Raw genomic sequence first — 21,764 nt, forward strand, 5'->3', positions numbered from 1 at the left:
TAGAGTGATTCAACAACTGCATACATCACCCAGTGCTCATCAAGAAAAGTGCACTCCTTCCTTATTCCCCATCACCTATTTAACTCATTCCCCACCCCCTCCTTTCTGGTAACCATGTTTGTTCCCTACAATTAAGAGTCTGTTTCTTGATTTGTCTCTCTTTTTCCTCCTTTTCTCATTTGTTTTCTTTCTTAAATCCCACATATATGAGTGAAATCATATGGTATTTGTCTTTCTCCTACTGACACATTTTGCTTAGAATTATGCTTTCTAGCTCCATTCAGGTCATTGCAAATGGCAAGATTTCATTCTTTATTATGGCTGGATAATATTCCATATGTATCTCCGACATCTTCTTTATATCCATTCATCAGTTGACAGACACTTGATCTGCTTCCATATCTTGACTATTGTAAATAATGCTTCTATAAACATAGGAGTGCATGTATCTATTTCAATTAGTGTCTTTGTATTCTTTGGGTAAATACCCAGTAGTGCAATTACTGGATCATAGTGTACTTCTGTTTTTAACTTTTTGAGGCACCTCCATTCTGTTTTCCCCAGGGGCTGCACCAGCTTGCTTTCCACAATGCAAGAGAATTCCACTTTCTCCACATCCTCACCTACATCTATTTGAATTAGTATTTTTGCATTCTTCGGGTAAATACCTAGTAGTACAATTGCTGGACCATAGGGTAGTTTCATTTTCTACTTTTTGAGGAACCTCCACAGTGCTTTCCAGAGTGGTTCTACCAGTTTGCATTCCTACCAATAGTGCAACGGAGTTCCCTTTTCTCCATATTTTCACCAACATCTGTTGTTTCTTATGTTGTTGATTTTAGCCATTCTGACAGGTGTGAGATTACATCTTATTGTAGTTTAGATTTGAATTTCATTGATAGTGATGATGAACATCTTTTCATGTATCTGTTCACCATCTGGATGTGTTTTTTTGAATAAATGGCTGTTCATGTGTTCTGCTTATATTTTAATTGAATTATTTCTGGGGGGGTGTTCAGTTTTATAAGTTCTTTATGTGTTTTTTGATACTAACCCTTTATCAAATATATCATTTGCAAATATCTTCTCCCATTCCATAGGCTGCCTTTTAGTTTTGTTGATCGTTTCCTTTGTTATGCAGAAGCTTTTTATCTTGATGAGGTCTCAAAACTTCATGTTTGATTTTGTTTCCCTTGAATCTAGATACATGTCTAGTAAGAAGATGCTACAGCCAATGCCAAAAGAGGTTGCTGCCTATGTTCTCTTCTAGGATTTGGACGGTTTCCTGTCTCACATTTAGGTCTTTCACCCATTTTTAGTTTATTTTTGTAGATGGTGTAATTGGTACAGGTTCATTCTTCTGCAGGTTGATGTCCAGTTTCCCCAACACCATTTGTTGAAAACACTCTCCTTTTCCATTGGATATTCTTTTCTGCTTTGTTGAAGATTAGTTGACCATATAGTTGCAGGTCCATTTCTGGGTTTTCTATTTTGTTCCATTGATGTATATGCTAGTACTATACTGTCTTGATGACACAGCTTTGTAATATAGCTTGAAATCTGCAATTATGATACCTCCAGCTTTGCTTTTCTTTTTCATGTTTGCTTTGTCTACTCAAGGTCTTTTGTGGTTCCAAACAAATTGTAGGATTATTTGTTCTAGCTTTGTGGAAAATGCCAGTAGTATTTTGATTACGGATTGTATTAAATGTGTAGATTGCTTTGGGTAGTGTAAACATTTTAACATTTGGTCTTCTGATCCATAAGCATGGGATGTCTCTCCATTTCTTTGCGACATCTTCAATTTCTTTCATCAGTGGTGTATAGTTTCAGAGTACAGGTCTTTCACCTTTTTGGTTAGGTTTCTTCCTAGGTATCTTAAAATTTGAGAAGTTTTCAATGGAATTGTTTTCTTGATTTCTTTCTGCTGCTTAATTATTGATGTATAAAAATGCAATGGGTTTGCATAGATTCCTGCAACTTTACTGAATTCCTGTATCAGTTCTAGCATCTTTCTGGTGTTTGGGTTTTATAAATACAGTATCGTCATCTAAAAATAGTGAAAGTTTTACTGTTTCCTTAGTAATTTGAATGTCTTTTATTTCTTTTCGTTGTCTGATTGGTGTAGTTAGGGCTTGAATAAAAGTGGAGAGAGTGACATCCTTGTCTTGTCCTTGACCTTAGAGAAAAAGTTGTCAGTTTTTCCCCAGTAAGGATGATGTTAGCTTGGGTTTTTCATATATGGCCTTTAGTATTTTGAGGTATGTTTACTCTGTACCTACTTGTTGAGGGTTTTTACCAAGCAGGGATGTTGTATTTTGTCAAATGCTTTTTCTAAATCTATTGTGAGGATTATATGTTTGTTAACCTTTCTTTTTCTTAAAGTAGTGTATCACGTTAATTGATTTGTGAATATTGAACCACCCTTGCAATCCAGGTATAAATCCCACTTGATCATGATGAATGGTTTTTTTTAATGTATTGTTGAATTTGGTTTGCTAATATTTTTGGAAGATTTTTGCATCATGTTCATCAAAGATATTGGCCTGTAGTTCTCTTTTTCAGTGTTGTCTTTATCTGGTTTTGGCATTAGGTAATGTTGGTCTCATAGAATGAATTTGGAAATTTTGCTTACTTTTCTATTTTTTTGGAATAATTTGAGAAGAATACATATTAACTTTGTTCAAATGTTTGGTAGAATTCACCTGTGAAGCCATCTGGTTTTTGTTGAGTTTTTTGGTTCAATTATCTATTTCTTCTAGGTAGTGCTATTTGTTGGCATACAGTTTTTCATATTCCCTTATGATTGTTTGTATTTTTGTGGTGTTGGTTGTTATTTCTCCTTTCTCATTTGTGATTTTATTCATTTTAGTCTTTTTTTTCTTGATAAGTCTGGCTAGAAGTTTATCAATGTTATTGATTTTTTCAACGAACCAGCTCCTGGTTTCACTGATCTGTTTTATTGTATTTTTTTAGATTCTATATCATTTATTTATGTGCTAATCTTCATTATTTCCTTCCTTCTGCTGCTTTTAGGCTCTGTTTATTGTTCTCTACCTAGCTCCTTTAGGTATAATGTTGGGTTGTTTGAGATTTTTTCATGCTTGAGGTAGGCCTGTATTGTTTTAAACTTCTCTCTTAGGACCACTTTTGTGGCATCCCAAAGGTTTTGTGTTTTGATTTTCATTTCTTTTCATGTATTTTAATTTCTGCTTTTATTTCCTGGTTGATTCATTCATTGCTTACTAATCTGTTCTTTAACCTCCATGTATTTGTGGTCTTTCAAGATTTTACTTGTGTTTGACTTGTAGTTTCAGAGCACTGTGGTCCAGAATAGATATATGATATGACATCAATCTTCTTCAATTTGTTGAATCTTGTTTTGTGGGCTAATATGTTATCTATTCTGGAGAATGTTCTGTGTGCAGTTGAAAAGAATGTGTATTATGCTCTTTTAAAATGGGATGTTTTTAATATATCAGATCCACCTCCTCCCGTGTGTCATTCAAAACCATTCCTTCCTTGTTGATTATTAGTTAGATATATCCATTGATGACAGTGGAGTGTGTAAAAGTCCTTTAATATTACTATATTATTGCCAATAGTTTATTTACTGTTTTATGTATTTGTGTGCTCGTATTTAGATGTATAAATATTCACTATTGTTGTAGCTTCTTTTTGGATTGTCCTCTTTTTTATTACATAATGTCTTCCTTTGTGTTACAGTCTCTGTTTTAAAGTTTTTTTGCCTGATATAAATATTGCTACTCTTTCTTTTGACATTCATTTGCATGATGAATATTTCTCTGTCCCCTCACTTTCAAACTGAAGGTGTCTTAGGTCTAAAATGAGTCTCTTGTAGGCAGCATATAGAGGGGTTGTATTCTTTTTTAATCCATTATGTCAACCTATGTATTTAGATTGGAATGTTAAGTCCATCTATATTCAAAGTAATTACCGATAGACATATATTTATTGCCATTTTATTTGTTTTGTGGTTGTTTCTGGAGGTTTTCTCTGATCCTTGTCTTCTCTTTCATGGTTTGCTCATTTTCCTTAGTAATACAATGGATTTTTTCTCTTTATTCTTGCATAGTTATTAGTTGTTTTTGATTTGTGGCTTGTATATAACCTCTTCTGCATTATAGCAGCCTATGTTAAATTGATGGCCATTTAAGTTTGAACCCATTCTTTCTCCTCTCCTCTCCACATTTTACGTATATGTTGTCATAATTTATATCTTTTTTATTTTGTGAGTTACTTGACTGATTTTTTACAGAAATATTCATTTTTACTTCTTTGCTATTTCCTAAATTTATACTGTCACTTTCCACTCAAATTTATACTGTCTCTCTTTGACACTAGAAGAGTCCCCTTTAATATTTCTCACAAGGCAGCCTTAGTGGCCATGAACTACTTTAGTTTTTGTTTGCCTGGGAAACTCATTATCTCTCCTTATATTCTGAAACATAGCCTTGCTGGATGGAATCTTCTCGGTGGAAGATTTTTCTCATTCAACACTTTGAATATATCATGACACTTCCTTCTGACTTGGAAAGTTTCTGCTGAAATATTCCCTGCTAGCCTTATGGGTTTTCCCTGCTTTGTTACTCTCTTGGTTACTGCTTTTAAAATATTTTCTTCATTACTATGTTTTGCTAATTTAGTTACAATATGTCTTGAAGTGGATCTGCTTTCATTCATTTTGGGGGATTTTCTGTGCCTCCTGGATCTGGATATCTGTTTCCTTCCCCAGATTGGGGAAGTTTTCAGCTATTATTTTTTCAAATAAATCTTCTGTTCCCTTTTCTCTTTCTTCCTTTTCTGGGATTCCAGTAATACAAATGTTACTATGTTTTATGGAGTCACTGAGTTCCTTAAGTCTAGTCTTGTTTTGCATAATTATTTCTTCTCTCTTTTGTTCAGCTTGATTACTTTCCATTATCCTGTCTTTTGGGTCATAAATTCATTCCTCTGTTTCTTCAAGCATTCCATCAAACATGTGTCTCATTTCATTTTTTGAGCCCTTTATGTCTGTTATATTATGTCTGTTATATTATTCCTTATCTCTGTGTTAAGTCTCATAGACGTCCTCCACTCTTTTGCAATTCCAGTGACTATATGATCATTACTTTAAATTCTCTATCAGGTATGTTATTTATATCTGTTTCACTTAGATCTCTGGCCAGGCCTTGTCCTGTTATTTCATTTGAGGTAATTTCCTTTGACTTCTCATTTTGTCTAAGTCCTGTGCCAGTTTCTCTGTGCTAGAGAAGTCACTCCATTTCCTGTTCTTGAGGGTAATGGCCTTATGAAGGAGAGGTCCTATAGTGAACTGCTGTGTAGTGCCCCTGTTTCTCAGAGCCAGAGCTTCTAGAAGTGTCTCCAATGTGTGCTGCATGTGCTCTGCTATTTTGCTTAGGTGCTTTGTCCTTGAGACCACTCATCTTCAGAACTCTCTTTGCCTGTGGTAGCCAACATTTGGTTCCTGGCCTGAATGTGGCATGTTTTAACTAGTTGTGCTCTGATCTTTTTGATCTGTTTGTGAAATCAGCCCTATTGCCACTGCAGCCAGAACTGAGGCTCCACACCACTTCTGTCTCAGGAGATGTGATATGAGCAAGGGTTTGGGACAGTCTTCTAGGTGAGAAGCCTGCTGTGCTGGAACAGAGGCAGACAAGACTGGGAAGAGTGGTTTCCACAGGAAAAGGGAGGTTGGTGTAGGCAAGTTGGGTAGTAAGTGTAGGCACTGTGCTGTTTCCTGCAGTTGGCCCTGTGCTTGTGCTGAGGCATGAGGAAAATAAATGATACCAGCCAATTCCTTTGTTCCTAGAAGGATCTCTCCATGGATACTACCTCTCTGGGATGTACTTGGAGACAAGGGATAACTTCCCCATGGTGTGGCCCAGGCACTCTTCAGATTGTTGTTTCTATACTGTATGCCCTACCTTTTCTCCAAGAGCAGCACAATGCCCTCTGGGCTCTATCCCAGCCAAGTCCCTTGACCTTAAAACTCCAGGCTTTCAGCCCTGGTGATTGCCACAAGTCACAAAATTCAGCCCCTCGTGAATTCTAGGCTAATGGCAATAAGGACTCCTTTTCCCTGTGAGCTCCCCTGTGAGTTACTCTGTATCTTGCCCTACTGCATATCTGCAGCCCCCACCACAACAGCCATGATCCATTTCTCCCCTCCAACCTGTCTCCATATCTCCAACCTTCTTTGATGTAACCTCTTCTCTAAATTTAGTTGTGGAGTTTGTTCTGTCAGTCTTCAGGTAAATTTTGGGGGTATTTAGGATAATTTGATAGTTATCTAGTTGTATTCATGGAAGGAGGTGAGCCTAGGGTCCTCTACTCCTCTGCTGCCATCTTCCAATCTCTCCCTATCTTCCCATCATTAAACATATAGATTTTGTAACATTATTGTATGTCAGTATCTATGACAGTAGGGTAAACTGTAATATTCTCTGAGGCTATCCTGTCCCCTAATGTATTTATTTCCTCTGAAAGACTTTTGTTTTTAAACCTCTGAAACACAATGCTTATTAAACCCCTATCATCTCTTTAAATTAAATGAAGAAAATTGGAAAATGTGTGGAAAATCTACAAAGAGTAAAGTCATTCTTTTATGTTCAATCAGTCCCAGCAACTATGAAAATGATTGGATTATCTTTACTTCTATATCAACTTCTGGCTGCCAGGCTAAAAATGTAATTAATGAAGACACTAAACCCCATTGATTGCCTCTCACACATTTTATGGCCTTGAATGCCAAATACCATTCAATTTCAGAAATGTATTTGAAAGTCTGAGAAAAAGAAGAAATGATTATCTTTATCATTTACAATAATGTTAAAATTCCCTTTTTAAAAGTTGTTATCTTCATCTTTCTTTCATAAGCTGGATAACATTCATTTGTCTCATTCTATGATCAACCAAATGACTGTGAAAAAGCAAAATCCCTATTGAAGTTTTCATCTCAGCTAAATTCAGTGAAACTTTTTGTAATAGCAGTATAACTTTAAATAAAAACATAATTTACTTACACAGCTTCAGTTTTATTTTCAAGTTAACTTATATTCACTCTATGCTTTTTTTGCTATAGTTAAATTTCATCTTTTCTAGAGAAAGAACAAAATCTCAACTCCCTTAAAATGTATAATTTTGGGGGTGCCTGGGTGGCTTAGTTGGTTCAGCATCTGACTCTTGAATTCCACCCATGTCATGATCCCATGGTTCATAGGTTTGCACCCTGCATTGGGCTCTGTGCTGGCAATGTAAAGCTTGCACTTGGGATTTTCTTTCTCTCTCCCTCTCTCTCTGTCCTTCCCCCACTTGTCTTTTTGTCTAAATACATACATACATACATACATACATACATACATACATACATAAACTTTAAAATATATAACATTTTGTTTCCATAGCATTTTCAATTTTCTGATTGATACTGCTTTTCATGGTATAGTTAGACATATATGATATGGTTGCCATCTCAGGAAGAATATATTCTTAACAGACTGAGAGACTCAAATATTATTTTTTAACTGAATAATGAAGAAATAGTTTAATATATACTCATTTATCTATTTTAATTCAAATCAACTCTTGTAGCATTTTGTTATATTAATCAACACAATTGTAGTTAACATTTTCTGATTTAAACAAATATTTGTGTAAATATCTTTTCTCGTTAAAAAATGTATTGAAATAAATCTTTCCTCTTCAAAAAAAACTTAGGTTTTCCAGTGTCATTTTTTATAATCATGTTTGCCTCAATGATTTTATATCTAACAACTTAAATCTTAAATGTTTTCCCAGATAAGTTATTGAATATATTTTCACAAATAGGTAGATGTGAGTTTAAGGCTTTAACTCTTGGTCCTCATAAAAGAGATCAAGTTGGACAATATTAAAAATATTAAAATTCACCATGGCATCCTCTTGTGGGTGATTCTAGGTACTTTTATAAGTCCTTCAGGTGTTTCTTTCTTTTTTTTTTTTTCAATTTTGGCATTATTTTTAATAGGGAAAAAGTATAAATGAGTCAGTTTTCTAATTAAAGGTTAATTAAATATATTATATAAACGAATATTATGCCATCATTTAAAAATAGTTAATGCTATCAGGAAAGAGTTACTGATATTTATAATACAAAAATGTGTGGAATACCATATATAACACAGTTTAAAGCAGGATTCTATTTTTGTTTAAAAGAAAATATAGCTAAACATAGAAAAAATACTATGTACATATCTATCTTAATAATTAGTGGTATAAAATATACACCAAAAGGTTAAGAATTGTCTTTTCTAGAGTGTTGATATGTTAGATAATTTTTCTTTTTATCTCTGCTTTTCTGTGTTTTTATAGTATTTTTCTTACAAATTGACATGTATTACTTTATGTCGAAAATTGCTGATTTAAAAATGAAAAATAATTCTCTTCTTGTTTTCTATGTTTCTTCTTTCTTTTTCCTTTTTTTAATTTATTTTTTTAAGTTACATCCAAGTTAGTTAGCATATAGTGCAATAATTATTTCAGGAATAAAATCCAGTGATTTATCCCCTACAAATAACAATCAGTGTTCATCCCAACAAGTGTCCTCCTTAAGGCCCCTTGCTCATTTAGACCATCTCTGCACCCACAACCACTCCAGCAACCCACAGTTTGTTCTATATATTTAAGAGACTCTTATGTTTTGTCCCCCTCCCTGTTTTTGTATTATTTTTGCTTAATTTCCCTTATGTTCATCTATTCTGTATCTTACATTCCACATATGAGTGAGGTCACATGATATGTATCTTTCTCTGACTAATTTCACTTAGAATTTAAGCGAACACTCTTGTTCTATCCATCATTGTAGAAAATGGCAAGACTTCATTCTTTTTCATTGCTGAGTAATACTCAGTTGTATATACATATCACATCTTATTTATCCATTCATCTGTCGATGGACATTGGGGCTCTTTCCATACTTTGGCTATGGTCTATAGTGATGGTAAAAACATTGGGATGCATGTGTTCCTTCGAAGCAGCACAACTGCATCCTTTGGATAAATCCCTAGTAGTGCAATTGCTGGGTTGTAGGGCAATTCTATTTTTAATTTTTTAAGGAACCTCCATACTGTGTTCCAGAATGGCTTCACCAGTTTACATTCCCACCAGCAGTAAAAAAGGATTCCTCTTTCTCCACAACCATGCCAACATCTGTCGTTGCCTGAGTTGTTAATTTTAGCCATTCTGAGAGGTATGAGGTGATACCTCATTGTGGCTTTGATTGTTATTTGCCTGATGATGAGTGATGTTGAGCATTTTCTTCATGTGTCCAGTAGCCATCTGGATGTCTTCTTTGGGAAAGTGTCTATTCATGTCTTTTGTCCATTTCTTCACTGGATTATATGTTTTTTGGGTGTTGAGTTTGATAAGTTATTTATAGACTTTGGATACTAGCCCTTTTATAATATGTCATTTGCAAATACCTTCTCCAATTCTGTAGGTTGCCTTTTAGTTTTGCTGTTTACTTTGCTGTGCAGAAGCTTTTTATCTTGATGAAGACCAATTGTTCATTTTTTGTTTTTATTTCCCTTGCCTTCAGAGACATGTTGAGTAAGAAGTTGCTGCGGCTGAGGTCAAAGAGGTTTTTGCTTGATTTATCCTCTTGGATTTTGATGACTTTCTATCTTACATTTAGGTCTTTCATCCATTTTGAGTTTATTTTTGTGTATGGTGTGAGAAAGTGGTCCACATTCATTCTTCTGCATGTCGCTGTCCAGTTTTCCCAATACCATTTGATGAAGAGACTGTCTTTATTCCACGGGACACTCTTTCCTGCTTTGTCAAAGATTAGTTGGCCATACGTTTGTGGGTCCATTTCTAGGTTCTCTATTTTGTTCCATTGATAAGGGTTTTTGTGCCAGTGCCATACCGTCTTTGATGATTACAGCTTTATAATATATCTTGAAGTCTGGGAATGTGATGCCTCCATCTTTGGTTTTCTTTTTTAGGATTACATTGACTATTCGGGATCTTTTCTGGTTCCATACAAATTTTAGGATTGTTTTTTCTAACTCTGTGAAAAATGCTGGTGATATTTTGATAGGGATTGCACTGAATATGTAGATTGCTTTGGGTAGTATCGACATTTTAAAAATTTTGTTCCTCTAACCCATGAGCATGGAATATTTTTCCATTTTGTGTGTGTGCATCTTCTTCAGTTTCTTTCATAAGCTTTTGTAGTTCTCCATGCATAGATTTTTCATGTCTTTGGTTAGGTTTATTCCTAAGTATTTTATGATTTTTGGTGCAATTGTAAATGGGATCGATTCCTTGATTTCTATTTCTGCTGCTTCATTATTGGTGTACAGAAATACAACCGATTTGTGTGCATTGATTTTATATCCTGCAACTTTGCTGAATTCATGAATCCATTCTAGCAGTTTTTTGGTGGAATCTTTGGGGGTTTCCATATAGAGTATCATGTCTTCTGGAAAGAGTGAAGGTTTGATTTCCTCCTTGGCTATTTGGATGTCTTTTATTTCTTTGTATTGGCTGATTTCTGAGGCTAGGACTTCTAATACTATGTGGAGTAACAATGGGGAGAGTCGTCGACATCCCTGTCTTGTTCCTGACCTTAGAGGGAAAGCTCTGTTTTTCCCCATTGGGGATGATATTAGCAGTGAGTCTTTTGTATATGGCTTTTATGATCTTCAGGTATGATCGTTCTATCCCTACTTTCTTGAGGGTTTTTATCAAGAAAGGATGCCATATTTTCTCAAATGCTTTCTCTGTATCTATTGAGAGGATCATATGGTTCTTGTCCTTTCTTTTATTAGTATGATGCATCACATTGATTGATTTGTGGATATTGAACCATCCCTCCATCTCACGTATAAATCCCAATTGATAATGGTGAATAATTCTTTTAATGTATTGTTGGATCCCATTGGCTAGTATCTTGTAGAGAATTTTTGCATCCATGTTCATCAGGGAAATTGGTCTGCAGTTCTCCTTTTTGGTGGGGTCTTTGTCTGGCTTTGGAATCAAGGTAATGCTAGCTTCATAGAATGAGTTTGGAAGTTTTCATTCCATTGCAACTTTTTGGAACAGCTTCAGAAAAATAGGTTTTTAACTCTTTGAATGTTTGGTATAATTCCCCTAGAAAGTCATTCAGTTGAACTCTTGTTTTTTGGGAGATTTTTGATTACTAAGTTGAGTTCTTTACTGGTAATGGCTCTGTTTATACTTTCTATTTCTTCCTGTTTCATATTGGTAGTTCATATGTTTCTAGTAATGTGTCCATTTCTTCCAGATTTCCCAATTTATTGGCATATAATTGCTCAAAATATACTCTTATCATTGCTTGCATGTCTGCAGTGTTGATTGTGGTCTCCACTCTTTCATTTTTTTAATTATTTTTTTGTGGTCCTTTCCTTTTTCTTTTTGATCAAACTGGTTGGAGTTTATCAATTTTGGTAACTCTTTCAAAGAACAAGCTCCTGGCTTCATTGATCTGTTCTACTGTTTTTTGTTTGTTTTTTTGTGTTTTTTTTTTTTGTTTCAATAGCATTGATTTCTGCTCTAATCTTTATTATTTTCTGTCTTCTGCTGGTTTTGGGTTTTATTTGTTGTTCTTTATCCAGCTCTTTAAAATGTAAGGTGAGGTTGTGCACCTGAGACCTTCCTTCTTTCAGAATGTCTGTATTGCTATAAACTTCCCTCTTATGACCTCCTTTGCTGCATCTCAGAGGTTTGGTGCTGTTGTGTTATTATTTTCAGTGGCTTCCATGTACTTTTTAATTTCTTCTTTAAAGTCTTGGTTAACCCATTCATTCATTATGGTGTTCTTTAATCTCCAGGTATTTGTTAGCTTTTCAAAATTTTTCTTGTGGTTGATTTCGAGTTTCATAGCATTGTGGTCTAAAAATATGAATGGCATGTTTTCAGTCTTTTTGTATTTGTTGAGGGCTGATTTGTGTCCCAGTATGTGATCTATTCTGGAAAACGTTCCATGTGCATTTTAGAAGAGTGTTTATATTCTGCTGCTTTAGGATGAAATGTTCTGAATATGTCTTTTAATTCCATCTGATCCTGTGTATCATTCAAATCTACTGTTTCCTTTTTGATTGTCTGCTTAGATGACTTGTCCATTGCTGTAACTATAATGTTGAAGTCCCCTACTATTATGGTATTATTATCAGTGAGTTTATGTTTGTGATTAATGAATTTATATATTTGGATGCTATCACGTTTGGAGCATAAGTGTTTACAATTGTTAGAAATTCTATAAACCCCTTAATTATGATATAATGCCTTTCTTCATCTCTTGTTACAGTCTTTATTTTAAAATCTATATTGTCTGATCTTAGTATGGTTATTCTGGTTTTCTTTGGGCAATCATTAGCATGCTAGATGTTTCTCCAACCCCTTATTTTCAATCTGAAGGTGTCCTTAGGTCTCAAATTGGTCTCTTGTAAACAACATATACATGGTCTTGTTTTCTCATCCATTCTGTTACCCCATGTCTTTTGGTTAGAGTGCTTTATCCATTGACATTGAGAGTGAGTACTGAAAGATATGAATTTATTGCCATTGTGTTGCCTACAGAGTTGAAGTTTCTGGTGATGTTCTCCGGTCCTTTCTAGTCTTTGTTACTTTAGGTCTTTTTGTTTTGTTTCATCTTTTCTCTCCTTGGAGAGTCCTCCTTAGAATTTCCTGCAGGGCTGGTTTAGTGGTCATGAACTCCTTTAGTTTTTGTTTGTCTGGGGAGCTCTTTATCTCTCTATTTTGAATGACAGCCTTAGTGGATAAAGAATTCTTGGTTGCATATTTTTCCAGTTCAGCACATTGACTATATCCTGTCCTTCCTTTATGGTCTGCCAAGTTTCTGTGGATAGGTCTGTTGCAAAACTGATCTGTGTTCACTTGTAGGTTAGGGGTTTTGGGTTTTTTTTCCTTTGCTGCTTTCATAATTCTTTATTTATCTATGTATTTTGTGAATTTGATTATGATATGCCTTGTTGATGGTTGATTTTTGTTGAATCTAATGGGAGTTCTCTGTGCTTCTTGGATTTTGATGTCTGTGGCTTCCCAGGTTAGGTAAGTTTTCTAGTACGATTTGCTCACATAAATCTTACACCCCCCTTTTCTCTCTCTTTATCTTCTGGGACCCCTATGATTCAGATGTTATTCCTTTTTCATGAGTCACTGAGTTCTCTAATTCTTATAACATGCAGTTTTGCCTTAGTTTCCCCTTTTTTCTGCTTCAGTATTCTCCATATTTTTGTCTTCTCTGTCGCTGATTTCCTGCTCTGCTTCATCCATCCTTGCTGCCGTGATATCCACTTGAGATTGCATCTCATTTATAATGTTTTTAATTTCATCCTGACTAGATTTTGCTTCTTTTATTTCCACAGAAAAGGATTCTATGCTTTTTTCAACCCCAGCTAGTATTCTTATTATCGTGATTCTAAATTCTAGTTCAGACCTCTTACTTATATCTGTGTTAAGTCCCTGGCTGTCATTCTTCCTGTTCTTTCTTTTGTGGTACATTCCTTCATCTTGTCATTTTGGAGGAAGAAAAAGAGTAATAAAATATAAAATTAAAATTAAAAAATTAAAATTAAAATTAAAATTAAAATTAAAAAAATCAAATAAAGTTAGTTAAGTCCTTGTTCTTTGGTCTGGTTTTTAAAGAAGCTTGGTAGAATAGAGAAAAAAGGGAAAGAAAAAAAGAAAAAAAAGGAAATGCTTAGAATTAAGAAAAATGTATGCAATAAAATAGAATAAATGAAACGAAGAATGCAAAATAAAATGAAGAAAATTACAAAAAATAAAAATACACAGTAGATAATTAAATTAAAAAAAATTGGAAAATAAAAATAAATTTCTTTTTCTGCATCCAAGAGTAAGAAAATAATAAGAAAAGAAAGAAAGAAAGAAAGAAAGAAAGAAAGAAAGAAAGAAAGAAAGAAAATACAAATAGATGAAGCAACAACCAGAAAGATATCCGAATGAAATTCCATCCTCTTTCTCCTTTAAGTCTGTGAAGCCCTTTACTGTTAGTACATTAATCAGGTGGAGAGACTTGTGGTCCTCTAGGGTCTGAGCTTGGTTGGCACAGTTGGATGGGGCTTGGTTTAACAGCTCCATTCTCCATTTGGTGATGCTGCTTAGCTTACTAGGGTAGATCAGTGTGAAGTGCATGCATGTGTATGCACACGCACGGGAGAAGTGAAAACAGTTTTCCCCAACTTCCGAGTTTCTGGCAAAGGAATTCTGAGCATTCCTCGACAAGCAATCAAGCACCCCTCCTTTGTCTCTGGCTTCCTTCCACTCCCCACTTCTACGTGGTTCGCGTCCAAGCTGTCAGCCTGCCAGGTGGCACCTCCCTCCTGAATTATATGTCATTTGGGGCTATTTCCAAATTCCTCACTTCTGAGAGTCCTGCAGCTTGGAACTACTCCAACCCTCTGGCGGAGGGTCTTGCCGGGCAATTGCCAGCTGCTGGCTTGCCCCCAGGGAACATTCATGCAGTCACAATGTTGCTGAGGTTCAGAGATTATGGCCAAGTGCCTGCTTCTCCCAGAAAATGTTTGTGTGATCGCATAGGAACAGAGGCTCAGAGTTTATGGCAAAACACAACACACAGCTCGCACCAGGTCTCACCACACCCTGGTGTCTTTGTTCCAATAACAGCAAACATGGGTGTTTCCAGGATCCACTGGACCTGTGGGGAGGCTGTATGGCCTCTACAAAATGGCCTCCTAGCAGGGTAACAGCCTCTCCCTGTGAGGTCCGTGGACCCCTTGGACCTTGCTGCCTGCTCCTGGAGATTTGCCCTTGCCACCCGAGTGTGGCCAGGTATTGAGCTGTAGAATTTCTGACTCTGCTCTCCCCTGTTTATAGAGTCCTAATAGTATTGAGACTCTCTCCTTTCTCCTTCCTCCCTTTCTGTCACCTGTGGTTATTTCTTTCCCTTTTCAGACACTTTTGGTGGGGAAAGTGCTTTTCCTGCACTCTCCCCTCTTTCTCTGTCCTCTCTCTGCAAAAAGAGCTGCCTATCCTCCACCACTTGTCTCTTCCCCAGTTCATAGCTCTGCACCACATACCTGCTGAGTTCTGTGGCTCAAGTTATGCAGATTGTGTTGGTCCTCAGATTAATTTTCTAGGTGTGCAAAATGGTTTGGTGCTGAATTAGCTATACTTCAGGAATGAGAGAACTTCTATGCTGCTACTCCATCTTGACCCCTCCCCTCCTTAAGTGCCCCTTCAGGTCTTTCTTATATTTACTTTGTATATCAGGGGTCTTTTTTTTAAGTTTATTTATTTTTTACTGAGAGAGACAGAGACAGAGACAGAGACAGAAATACAGAAAGAGAGAAATCACACGTGGAAGCATGAGCATGGAGAAAGGCAGAGAGAGAGGGAGATAGAGACTTCCAAGCAGATTCTACATGCTGACAGCACAAAGCCTGACGTGGGGTCAAATCCATGAACTGTGAGACTATGACCTCAGCCAAAAGTTCGGATAAGTTGTACACTTATCCAAATGAGCGACCCAGGTGCCCCTATATCAGTTTTAATGAGGAGATTAGGGACAATGTACTTCTCTGGGTCAATTCAGTTTATTTTAAAGTTCAGCTCATTCACCTTGGAAAACATCACTGAGTCCTCAACATCATTACTAAAGAGACAGAATGCATGTATTACAACAATGTGGTTGGCCAATTAGAACTTTGCAGAGTAAGAAGAGAGGCACCTAGTTTTTTAAAACTGAAATTTAATTTATGTATCCTGATTTCTATATTCACTGTTCAAATGAGGTGAGTAATTTTAATTTTCTTTGCATAAAAATTTAACTGGGTGACAGTCCATATTAAGCCTTTTTGTTACAATTATGTAATTAAACTTTGCACCTCATTGTAAAGAGTTCCAGTCATCAGCATATTGTCAGAAGAAATTTTGGGTAAATTAAGAAAGATTGCTTGCAAAAACATACTAACTTTGTGTAGGACAGCTGGAAAGATAGAGTTAGGACTTCAGGTGATCACCAGGCTGAAAGTATTTGGTAACTGACAAAGAATTAGTGAAGCAAATGTTCTCAAAAGAGATGTAAGAATAATTAGGGACTGACCCAGATTTGCCAATAGCAAATTCAAAATATAATAGCAACAGCCAACAAAAATACTGTCACTCCTATTCCCTCTGGAACTACAACATTCGTATTGTGACCACTCATCTGCATGCAATTCCCATTCCCTGAACTTTTCTGTCCAACCACAGAATTCAGGTAAGAAAGGATTATAAAGAGCTGGGGAAATGAAATAGGAAAAATATTTAACATTAAGCCTATATCTAAGTATTCAGCTGTCAGTTTGAAGAAATAATCCTTTTTTTGTCCAAATTTTTATTAGTTAACATACAATGTAATATTAGTTTAATGTGCAGAATTCAGTGATTCATCACTTACATATAATACCCAATGCTCATTACTGTTGACTTCCTTAATACTCATCACTCATTTAACCCATCCCCCTGCCCACCTCACCTCCAGTAAACTTGTTTGTTCTCCATAGTTAAGAGTATGTTTCTTGGTTTGCCTCTCTTTTCCCTCCCATGTCCATCTGTTTCATTTTCTAAATTCCACATATGAATGAAATCATATGTGATTTCATAAGTTCTGACTTATTTTGCTTAGCATAATACTCTTTAGCTCCATCCACATCTTTGCAAATGGCAATATTTCATGCCTTTTTAATCCTTCTTTTTAATACATGAGTACAATCATCAAACCTAAATTTTGATTAATGTAAAGCATGAGATAGGACTATGACCTGTCTTATTCAGCAGTGTATGCCTATGTACAGTTTCTACAAAGTAGTTTTCAATAAACACTATTTCAATGAGAACAGCTAGTGACATGGCACAAATAAGAAGGGTAGAGACCCCTGACTAAAGATTTCACCAAAACTTACTGAAGAAGAATGAAAGTTAGTTAATCCATGGGCGTCTGTGATTACCTATGATTGTATCTATCTTCAAGACATTGGACATATAGTAAATTATATATGTCTCTCACTTTGTAGTGTGGATTACCTCATTTTTCATTAATTCTTCCATTGGTTTCTTAGAGTTCCAGGTGAAAATATTACTTCATAATTTGTTAAAGATAATATCAGAATCATATAGATCACAATTTATAAAAATTGGGAAAAATACCAGTTAAACAGTGTTCCATATATAAACCGGCCCTAGTTCAAAGCCTGTTATACCAGACAAAAAATTGATAGGACCCCATTTAGTTTGCCAATGTGTCCTGGTGTGGGTGATAAATTAGTAAGTCATGTATACATGCAGGATACATTAGCTGGAGCTATTCCTGTCTGAGTGACTAATGGGAGAGCAAAATGTTAAAAGACAAGATCTCACTTTATGAGCATGCCTACTGTTTCCTAAGTAAGTGACAAATGGACCCATAACCATGCCCACCATTTCAGAGTAAACACAGAATTTTAACCAATGAATGATGAGTCCATTGCTTCTAAGATACAGAACCAACCAATCATCTTGTTCTTTTTTTTTTTCTGACCTTCACTGATTCATCTGTGTCAATTAGTTACAGACAGCCTTAAAACTCAACTAAAACTAGAAATGGCCTCTACAAATAAATCTAGAGTGACTTATTTTTGTGTTTCATGGCTATCTTTTGGAGAGGACCTATGGTCATAGGTCATGTATGTTTTCAGTTAGGGAGTTTCTCTAATCATTTTCAGCTAGAAAATATTTGTCTGTAGAATAAACTTTCTTGGAAATCTCTTTTTCTTTCCAATTGCTGCCATAATAAAGTATATAACCCTAGTAATTTAAAATCTTTATTCTTTTATATTTATGAAGTTTGGAAGTCCATAATCAGTCCTACTCAGATAAAGTGAGGATTCAGGAGGGCTAGCTGCTTCTGTAGGCTCTGAGGGGAGAATCTGTTTCCTTACATTTTTCACCTTCTAGTGGTTTCCTATATTCCTTGGCTCATGGGCAATCCCTTATACCATCAAAGAACATAATTACAATCTCTGCTTCCACCATCACATCACTTTCATGGTCTCAGACTCCTTCTGTAGCCCTCTTATAAGGAACTTTGTGATTACATGAAGCCTATCTGGATAATCCAGGACAATATATCAAATCCTTGTCTTGATCACATCTTCAGAGTCTCTTTTTCCATGTAAGATGATATTGACGGGTACTAGGAATTAAAACATGGCATTTTGGGGTGCCTTTCTTCACTCAACCATACTCTGGATTTCCCTGAAACTGTTCATGAAAGCTATGCCTTCAATTTAAATTCACATGTACTTTTGATACCTCTTTTTAAGTATTTAGCCTTAGCATATCTACAAATACTATGGCTCTAACTCCTGTTAATGAGCACTCTGAAAGGAAAGTTCCTTCTTAGAGATTCAAAACATAATAAATGAGATTCACATAAATAACCACACTTTTGAAAAATAGCTTCACCAATGATTTTTCCTTAATTACAAGAGGCAAAATTTTAAATTGTAATAACTTCATGATTTTTTCTTCTATTCCTTTTTGATTCATTATGAAAGAAGACCTGTTGACATCTGTAGATTTTCTAAGGTATTTAAAGTGTTTATATTAGTTTCCTTTAAATATGAACATTTCAACCATTCACAGGGATTGCACTAGTTTAGATTAATTGTCACTTCTTATAATTAGGCTGTTTTAATTTACTTTGTCACTTGATATAAAAATTCTGATGAAAGTACGAAAAATAAATTATAAAATATATGCTTGAAACTCCTTTCATTCTTTTTCTTATAAATTGATAATAGTATAAAATAAAATTAAATCAATTTTTTAATGTGGGAGAATTTTTTAAATATATTCATCATTTAAATTTATTCATCACTATTAAATAGCTAGTACTAATTATTATAATCGTACAGAAAATATATGGAATTACAATGTATTACTTGTTGTAAATCAGTTAACTTACATATGTACTCTGTATCTAGAAGTGACAGTGACATAAGCACTAATTCCTGAGTATTTCTATTTTTGTCCTAGAATTACTATTAAGACACCCATATGTTTTCTGAACACAAAGTTCTTGACACATAATTGAAGCTGTGTGGTAACTTAAATTTCTATCAGCTCTTCTAAGATGGGAGCACCTGTTGCTTTATTATCACTTGCTGCCTAGGAAGGCAAAGTCATGACGACTCAGATAATACGATGTTAGTCTAAACACAAAAAAGTTTCTACCACTTTTTTGACAAACGATGTAGAACAATAAAATCTTTTGAGGATTTGTTAAACATACAGGAACAGGTTTTTTTTGTGTATTCCTTGAAAAAAAATCATTCCAAGTCAAAACATGTTGTTTGTGCTTTCTTATTGAAAATATGATTGTGATTCAAATGATTAAAATATATTGAAGAACTAAAATAAAGAAGTAATATATGCACAGGAAAAGACTTACAAGATAAAGCTAATGTGAGGCCACTATTCTCTTTCAAACACTATTTCAGGCAATAGTCAACTTCCCCACCAAAACTGTCCAACAGGGATGGGATAAATTACCCACTTAATGAAGTAGAGAGAGAAAGTCATTGAGAAACATGTCTATGAAAGAGAGAGAAGAGCAAAGGAATAACAGTCTCTGAGGTATAAGACATGGATCAGAAGATTACTGAAGTGCACCCTGATTATATAGCTTTCCTAAAACTCCGTCAAGCAGTTCAATAACTCAATCCTACTCCTGTCTCCCCTCTCCTTAAAAACAAAGTAGAGAGAACACATTCTTATCACACATTTCATGCTACTTAACCTATTTTTTCATCCAAATGTTCAATAATATAATAAGCAGAAAAAATCAAACAAATTTAATCTAATTCAGTATTTCAGAGGAAAGGGTTAAAAAGCAGAGTTTGTGGGGCGCCTGGGTGGCTCAGTTGGTTAAGCGACCAACTTCAACTCAGGTCATGCCCTCATGGTTTGTGGTTCGAGACCTGTGTCAGGCTCTGCACTGACAGCTTACAGCCTGGAGCCTGCTTTAGCTTCTGTGTCTCCCTTTCTCCGGCCCATCCCCTGCTCACACTGTCTCTCCCTCTCTCTCCCTCTCAAAAAATTAATAAATGAACTTTAAAAAAATTGAAAAGAAGCAGAGTTTGTAACCAAGCAGCATATATTCCTCTTTCTGAACTGAAAGCAATGAGTCTGTTCCCAAGAAAGGAAGAAAAATAACAGGAAAACAATTTGACTTAACCTACTCTATGTACCTAACTCAGTTGCGGAGCTCACATAAACTAGAAAAAAAGATTTCTCACTCGAATTCTATCTTATGCTATGGTTCTGAGGTTCTTTAACTTTCATGAAGTCTGTTTTTCTTTCTGTGCACAAGTTTTATTATTTTCTGACTTTCACAGCCTAAATTTCCTCTAAGGCAGGTTTTCTGAACCACAGCAATACATATATTTTGAACCTGATATTTCTTTGTTGTGGAGGCTGTCACGTGCATTGCAGGATATCTGGCAGTAAACCTGGCCCCTATCCACCAGATAGCAGTAGCAGGCTCAATCTCTATGTGACAACCAAAAATGTCTCTAGACACTGCCAAGTATCCCCCGGTGGGCAAAAATTATAGTTGATTGCTCCAGGGAGCTTTTGTATCTGATCTTACCTATTCTTTTCCAGAGATGTCTATATCTGTCACCACAAACTATGGCACTACCCATCCATTCTTTAATCCTGAAGAAATGTCTCTGAAGACTGATAAAGAATGAACATGTTGGTGTATTTTCTGGTTGAGGGTACAATTACAAGGTACCTTAATAGCTTAGAATAGTTATAGGCCAGTAGGAAGAAGTTTCAGCTTTTCTGTTCAACTTATTAGGCTTCATCAGCAGATCATAATGTCAATTTTAGATTTTTTTCCATTTTGTATATGTGTGCAAACTAATATTTTTAAGTGTTCATAACTTAACTTATCCAATGTTTAACTTTAGCTTATCCAATGTCCCTTTCTTTGATTTGTTGACTTTTTATCATTTTTTACATAAAAAACAACATTGGGGGTATTTTGTGCATTACATTTCTTTCTACCTTCACGACATGTATCTCCCCCCAGATCCCATGTCAAGATAGCTTTGACAACCCCATTACTAAGAGAGACCTCCTGTTGGTCAATTTATGGAAACTTTACTCTTCCTATATAGAAGCATCTCTCCAAATAAGCTCCTATCTACTACACTTGGAATGACTTGCTTTTGCTGGAATTTTGCTGCCTTCTCTGAAAGAAGGGTAGTCTAGTACAAAGAAACAAAGGTATTTACCTATATAGAGCTTAAATTTCATCATAATATAGTCTTATAGACCATGAAAAAGATATGTGAATAACTATACTGTTATCTGGGAAACTGAATGGCATTTATTAAGAAAAAACATATGAAAAGGAGATAACGTGTATGGACCAGAAGTGAGTATTTAGCATTTCAGTTGGATGTCTATGGAAGAACTTACTGAAAAAGTAAACACTTAGAAAATAGCTAAACAGAATGGAAAACCCCACAAATCAGAAATTTGAGTCAAAATCTTCAAGATAAAGGCCCTGAGGCCAGGAGAGAGCATGCTTGGGTTCTTCTAAGGACTTTGAAGGAACTGTTGCTATTTTACTGTGAGCTAGAAGGAATATGATCACATTGAGCCTCTGGTTAAATACTTACCTGATCTAGCCCCTGGAA

The 21,764-nt window shown here is 35.4% G+C and overlaps 1 protein-coding gene across 1 annotated transcript in view; it reads right to left on the reverse strand.

Annotated features, from left to right (window-relative positions):
- The window catches only part of LOC131514403 (protein eyes shut homolog), a 376,531-nt gene that overhangs the window by 39,147 nt on the left and 315,620 nt on the right, over window positions 1-21,764 (reverse strand). The gene's annotated exons all lie outside the window — the stretch shown is intronic.

Source organism: Neofelis nebulosa, chromosome 6, assembly GCF_028018385.1.
Source record: "Neofelis nebulosa isolate mNeoNeb1 chromosome 6, mNeoNeb1.pri, whole genome shotgun sequence".
Taxonomy (NCBI): Eukaryota; Metazoa; Chordata; class Mammalia; order Carnivora; family Felidae; genus Neofelis; species Neofelis nebulosa.